At 43.1% G+C, this 6084-nt stretch overlaps 1 protein-coding gene across 2 annotated transcripts in view; it reads right to left on the reverse strand.

The window, feature by feature from the left end:
* LOC6733441 (diacylglycerol kinase 1) overlaps positions 1 to 3394 on the reverse strand; it is a 41408-nt gene extending 38014 nt beyond the window's left edge. Inside the window, exon 1 of one of the 2 annotated variants that reach the window (XM_039291302.2) lies at positions 2891 to 3394. The gene's annotated coding sequence lies outside the window, so the exon portion shown is untranslated. The remainder of the gene's footprint in view (positions 1 to 2890) is intronic. The other variant, XM_039291303.2, reaches the window with a different exon arrangement.
* Positions 3395 to 6084: the final 2690 nt, after the last annotated feature.

Raw genomic sequence — 6084 nt, forward strand, 5'->3', positions numbered from 1 at the left:
ATAAGTATATAAATTCTAAATAAAATTGTAACTATAAAATTAATAAATATTTTCCAGTGACTAGTGCTATTATCTCATCCGCAACTGTAACTACAGAGCTACATCCCTTGGCGTGAAACACATGTTAAATACTGTGAATAGTGCCAAACTTTGACAACAAAGTTTGTTGCTGAAATTATTTCTGCGTTGTTCAATGTGTGAAATGGAAATTATTTCGGCTTAAAGCCCCCAAAGAGCTGGTGCAAGTGGGAAATGGGGTTTTAATCAAGTTCGAGCGAAGTTCATTAGCGAGGCACGGCAAACGGGGCGTATGCGTAATGTTCAATAGTGTAGCCAAACTTCGATTAGCCGCACTTTGCGTGGCGATAAGTTGCTACCATTAAATGCTCGTTAGTAGTCATTGCCATATCTGTATTTGTAGTATTTGGCAAATTATCAGCCAACGAATCGTTTGCGTTGCTCCTCTAATCAGCGCTGGGCAAACAAAAAACTGACATGAATGAAATTTACAGAGCACCACGAATGGCTCTTTTTCGTTACACTGGCCAGCAGGATTTGTGTTTAATATGAATATAAAAAAAACAGGCTATTAAATGCTTTTTGTGAGAAATGACAGTGATTTTTAAATAGAAATGTCCACAATAGATGGCAGCAAAATGTTCGACGACCTTGACTTTTTGTGAAAGACGAGAGAATATATTTAACTATATATACGTATATATTTGCAATGGAAATTCAAGGCCATCTCTTGCCTCCCCTATAATTTGTTTGCCTGAACTTGGCTTTAGAACAAATTGCAAAAGTAATTCCTCATTGTCTGCCAAGCCATTGTTACGCCGAACTTTGTTGCCTAGTGTTATGAGTTGGGCTGCGTATCTTTCTTGCGTATCGCGCATCTAACCGCGGGCTGGAAAACCGGGGAAAAACGGGGCGAAACTTCAGTGGGAGGGCGCCACGCCCCGGGCAAAACGCTTGCCTCACTGATTTGCGTGTGCAGCACACACAACAAAAAGTAAATAATGAACAAAAAAAAAAAGAAAAAAGCGGACTGGGTGTGGGCTCTCGGATTTTTGGGATACTTGGGTGCTGTGTCACATTTCTGCTGCGAGCTTCGTGCTTTCATTTGCCATTTTGTTTGCTCGGCTGGCTTATCACATAATTTGAATAAAGTAGCTGCAATCTTGTGTCAGTTTATCGCAAATTAGAGCGACAACGGACAGGGGTGCAGATAAAACAGCAGCTAAGTAGCAGTAGAAGTACAAATTGTCTTCGGCTACAGGAGTCCATGTGGTTGGTGGAGAACATTATCGAGCATACGCCCTGGTGTCTGATGCACTTGCTGCCCCCCACCCAATTTGCTTACTTTGTGCGGCAAAATCGAATTATGCACGTGGCAGCGGCGACAGGTGAGTAGCAAGGGGCAGATGTGAATGGGCGAAATAATTGAATCAGGAGCAAATTGCAGGACATGTCGCCCGCCAGCCTGCTGGCAACTGACTGTTCCCTTTTCCACATCACGGCTGTTGGTCTGTGTTACCCGTGTGATGTTTCTACCTTTTTCCCGGACGTTAAGCAAATTGCTTGACACTTTTAATTATGGAAATCGACTAACGTTCTGATGGTTCGCGAGGATATGAGGGTTTTTATACGAATTCGTCACTTCACTATTCCCGGTAAACGTCTATTTAAATGTGAGAACATCGACCATCCAGCCATAGGCAATGAAATGGCTAAACCGGTCCATAAACTAAAATAAATCGAATCTGCTTGAGACGAAATAAACACGAATTCGAGCGTGGAGTGAAGCAATGGGCATCTGCCCCTTTTTGCACAATGCCAAAAATACGCAATCAAAATTTCTACGAATTTCGCGGGGCGCCGTTAATCGGAAAACCGTTTTTCCTTCCAGCAGTGAAAAGCTAATGAAAGGGGAAATCAAATTGAAAATTCAGCGTCACGCGAATTATGACCGCTGCTCGATAATTGTTGTATACAAAGAGAGATAATCAAACAGCATTTTTAATTGCTGAGTAAATATTTTAGCAAATGTAAAATAGAATTAGTAACTTTTACACCAAGCAAAATAAAAATGACATAAACTTTTAAGAACGACTCAATAAAATTAGTTATGCATGTTTCTTACATTATTGACTGGCATAAAAATAAAGAACGAAAATACTGCTTACTCTTATGAATAAAACTCAAAAATAGTTATTATCAGAGAAATTTTTATCCATAAAAAACAAAATAAAAATGAATCAAACTTGCTCCCTTGTTGGCGTTAATTTAGTTTGCGAGCTCAAAAAGTTATATTGACATTTTCAGGTGAAAACGCAGCAACTTTGTGAAGAGCATGTGTTTACTTTTTTCCCAGCGAGCACTTTTCATCTGCAAAGGAATCCCTCTGGCATCCGCGCGATTTTTACGGAAATGTGTCGGAAAACATTTGCCTGTCAACGGGGTCATAATCGAACACGTCTGTATGTGGTGTATATGTACTTGGTGGGTTCCGGGGAGGAACATTTGGTAATTGCACCTCGGGATGCTTAACATGATGCACTGGCATCGCGAAATATTAAGACTGCCGCGCCAGGCAATATCGGGCATTATTTATTTACACACTGGGCTACACGGTTCTTTATGTCACCATAGTGGCCCGGCTGGCTTTCCATCGGCATTTTCGGCGAGTGAGTGAGTGAGTGCTTTCCCCGCCGACTGCTGCTCTTTTCCGCTCTGACTCATGATGAAGTGAAATGAATTTTCCGAGCATCCCGACACCGAAGGTGTCTGAAAATTTACATATTCCGGGCCAGAAACTGGTTTCGCACTCCAGTCTTTGGTTAATTTGAGGGCACCCCACGTGCACTCACACCCACGCACTTTGGCTCACCTTTTCGCTGGATGGGTTTTCCTGGTTGTCCTCGCTTTTCCTGCTTTCCCCTCAAATTAATGCTGCAGCCGAGGAGGTCCTGGCAAGTGCGGCTCCTTTTGCTGTTGTGGCACTTTTCACTAGCATATTTTGCTGCGCAGTTTGACGCGTGTAATTGTAATTTATTCACGCTTAAACCCGGCACATGGCGAATGTTGAACAGTTGCTGTTTACACTCACTTTGAAATCATTTACAAGGTGTTTAACTGCGATATCGCTATATCTTCGCGAAGGGGCGCAGATAAAGCATATTGTAGTTTCTTTGCTTTTTATGGTTTGTTATGGTTTTTCGCTTATTTTTTTTTTTGTTTGTTTTTATATGTTTACTACAAAAATATATGGTTTTGTTTCGGGGGATTTCCTGATGATGAACTCAAGACCGTTTCTTGATTTTCGGGGAGCTTTGCAGCTCTTCTTCCCAGATGCGATCGCCGGCACGTCCACTAACGAAGTGAGGGCTGCGGCCACTGGGGCTTTCTTTTATAGCAGCGCGCTCTTTGCGCCCGCTCTCTTTCTCAATTCCTCTCTCTCTTCCAGCTTTCTGTTTCTGTTATCAGTGGCTTCGCTCTTTTCCGCACATCTCTTAAACAGCTGAGCGAGTCTCTCTTAGCGCACTTTCGAATGCACTTTCTTATCAGCACCTCTCGCATCTTGTGACGTCACCGTGGCGCACTTGCCCAATTACACGTGCTATGTGTGTATGTTTATGTGTAAGGAGTGCATAATGGACGTGGGATTTGGTGACTTGTGGCTATAAATTAGCCAATAGCCTTTGTACTTGTCCAGATTTTAGCTGCTCCCCTTGTTTATTTACACTTTTCTCTCCTTCAACGCTTTTTGCTCTCCGCCCGTTGTTTCTTTGTTATTGTTATTCCTACTGTTACTGTTACTGTTACTGTTGTGCCTTTTGCATCTGGGCTCTCTGTTGATTTATCTGAAAATACATTATCCTGGAGTGGCGCATAACTTAAACTCCCACTCCCCCTGGGAATTTAATATGAATAAATGCTTACAGCAAAAGTTTTGAATATGTCTGTGTACTTTTCCGGCTCTCTCGATAAGCAGCCCCTAGACTTCAGACAAAGTTTCGGCGTTTTTAAATTACGAAAGTTTATTCTTGGCTATGTTTAATTGTTTCCAGTTATGCTACATTCGTGTAGTATTTGAATTGGAAAAGGGCATTCTGAAATGTTAAATTGCTAGAGGAGTTAATATGAATATTACGACTAAACTAAAATAGTTTTGAATAATTTACCCTTATTTATAGTAATGTGATTTCCTTTACCTTAAGTATTTGAATTCACTATATAAAAACAAGTAAAATTTAATAACTTAAAGGATCCTACAATTACTGCCATGAAAAATCAGTTATTCGGTGCTTGTCCTGCCGATTTCATCAAAAAAATGCCTGTGAAGCGAAATGTGAACCATATGAAGCATAGATTAAGCCGGAATCTGCCACGAGAATTGCCGAGAATGTACTGTCGAAAAAAAGGACTTCCTCCGGTTCCTTTGCTCCGCGGCTACGCATAAAAATTCGCATCAATTTTTCTGCGCTTTACAGCAGATTGCCACTTCTGGGCCCCATCTCGCCACTTGCTTTTTCTACAGGGAGTCCAGAGTCCTGGCTCACACACACACACACACACACACAAGCACAAGCAGACTCACGCACACATTCGCACTCAGTGAGATGGGCATGCAAAAGCGTTGCCATTTTATCGTTGCCTACTTTCAGGCAGCCGCCATCAAGCTGTGCCAGAAATTGGAACTCGTCGTCCTCCTCCTACTGCCCCACTGCCTCCGCCTACTCTCCTTTATTTTTAGCAGTAGCATAATTTTTTATTGATTGGATTTCAGTGAAAATCACTTCCGGCGATAAATTTGTTATGCAGGCAGCGATTCGTTCGGTTATGTATGTCCTGGCATTGGCTCTGCCATCAGCTTTCCTTTGACTTCGCAAAAAACAGGAAGAACTTCCGTGCTGGCGAAGGAATATCTGACATTTTACAGGAATACTGAATACTGAATGTGTGTGTTTTGATTTATTTTACTTCTGCGTCAATGTCAATCGAATCTGCAGACTTCGAGGGGGATATCCTTGCTTGTTTAACTCGGAATTTGTTTGTTTGGCTTTCCTCATGGCTTTCGCCATGCACTAATGGCCGTTGGGGCTCGGCAAATGGGAATGGAAATGGCAAAACGGCAAATGGCTACGAGTATTGACAAAGAAAATTTGCAAACTGTTTGCCTTACATTACATATGATGGCCGGGAGCGGAGGAGGGGGGAAGGGAGGCTGCGAAAAGCCTTTGGGCCCAATCAAATACGAACACAGATTCCCACAAATTACTGCAAAATGTTATCAAAAAGCCAGCTACGAGGGCTGGTAATTTAATATTTCAATCCCCAGCTCCACGGGGTCATTGATCCTGGCTATGACCACGTTGTCCTGCCAACCAGTAACGGGGCTTTGAGGATAAACATTAAGCATCGAGCGGCGTAAAATCGTGGCAAATGAACCACTAAAGACACGTCCATAACAACAGCTGCTGACCCACACACACGCACACACACTCACGGCAGAAGCAGTCCGAGGACAGGCCCAATGTCCTAAGAGAACCGTGACGTCACATGTCCTTTGCCAAGAGAGGCAGCTGAAGAGCGCTCGTTTAAGAGCGCCTGCGCGGAGCAAGGACTCTTTGGACTTCCGGCTAGCGCAGTGACCATATGACATCATTGAAAACAAACCCCAAGCTTTGGTAATGAAATTATGCGTTTCTTTGCCATTTTTGCCACCGCCTTGGGTTCCTTGCAGGCGAGAGTGTGTGCGTGCGTGCCGTGTCGGTGTGAATAGTTCTTGGCTTCTGCTGTGGCGCCTATGGGAGCGCTGACGTCACTGCTGCCATCGCCGCCGCTGCCTGTGCACTCGAATGTAAAATTGGCAAATAAATAGGATTTGATATTTAACGTGCCGCTGCAAGGAAGCCATGCGCAGACGATGGTGACATAAGACCGAGTCGGAGCAGCCAAACAAAATACCATCGCCGACTGCAGTGATGCCATCGATTTTGGAGGGCACAAATCTGGCTAGGGAGCCATTGAGGCGAATGGATAACAATTCTCTTTCATTAACTTCAAATATTTCTAGTTTAA

The sequence above is a fragment of the Drosophila simulans genome, chromosome 2R (assembly GCF_016746395.2).
Source record: "Drosophila simulans strain w501 chromosome 2R, Prin_Dsim_3.1, whole genome shotgun sequence".
NCBI lineage: Eukaryota > Metazoa > Arthropoda > Insecta > Diptera > Drosophilidae > Drosophila > Drosophila simulans.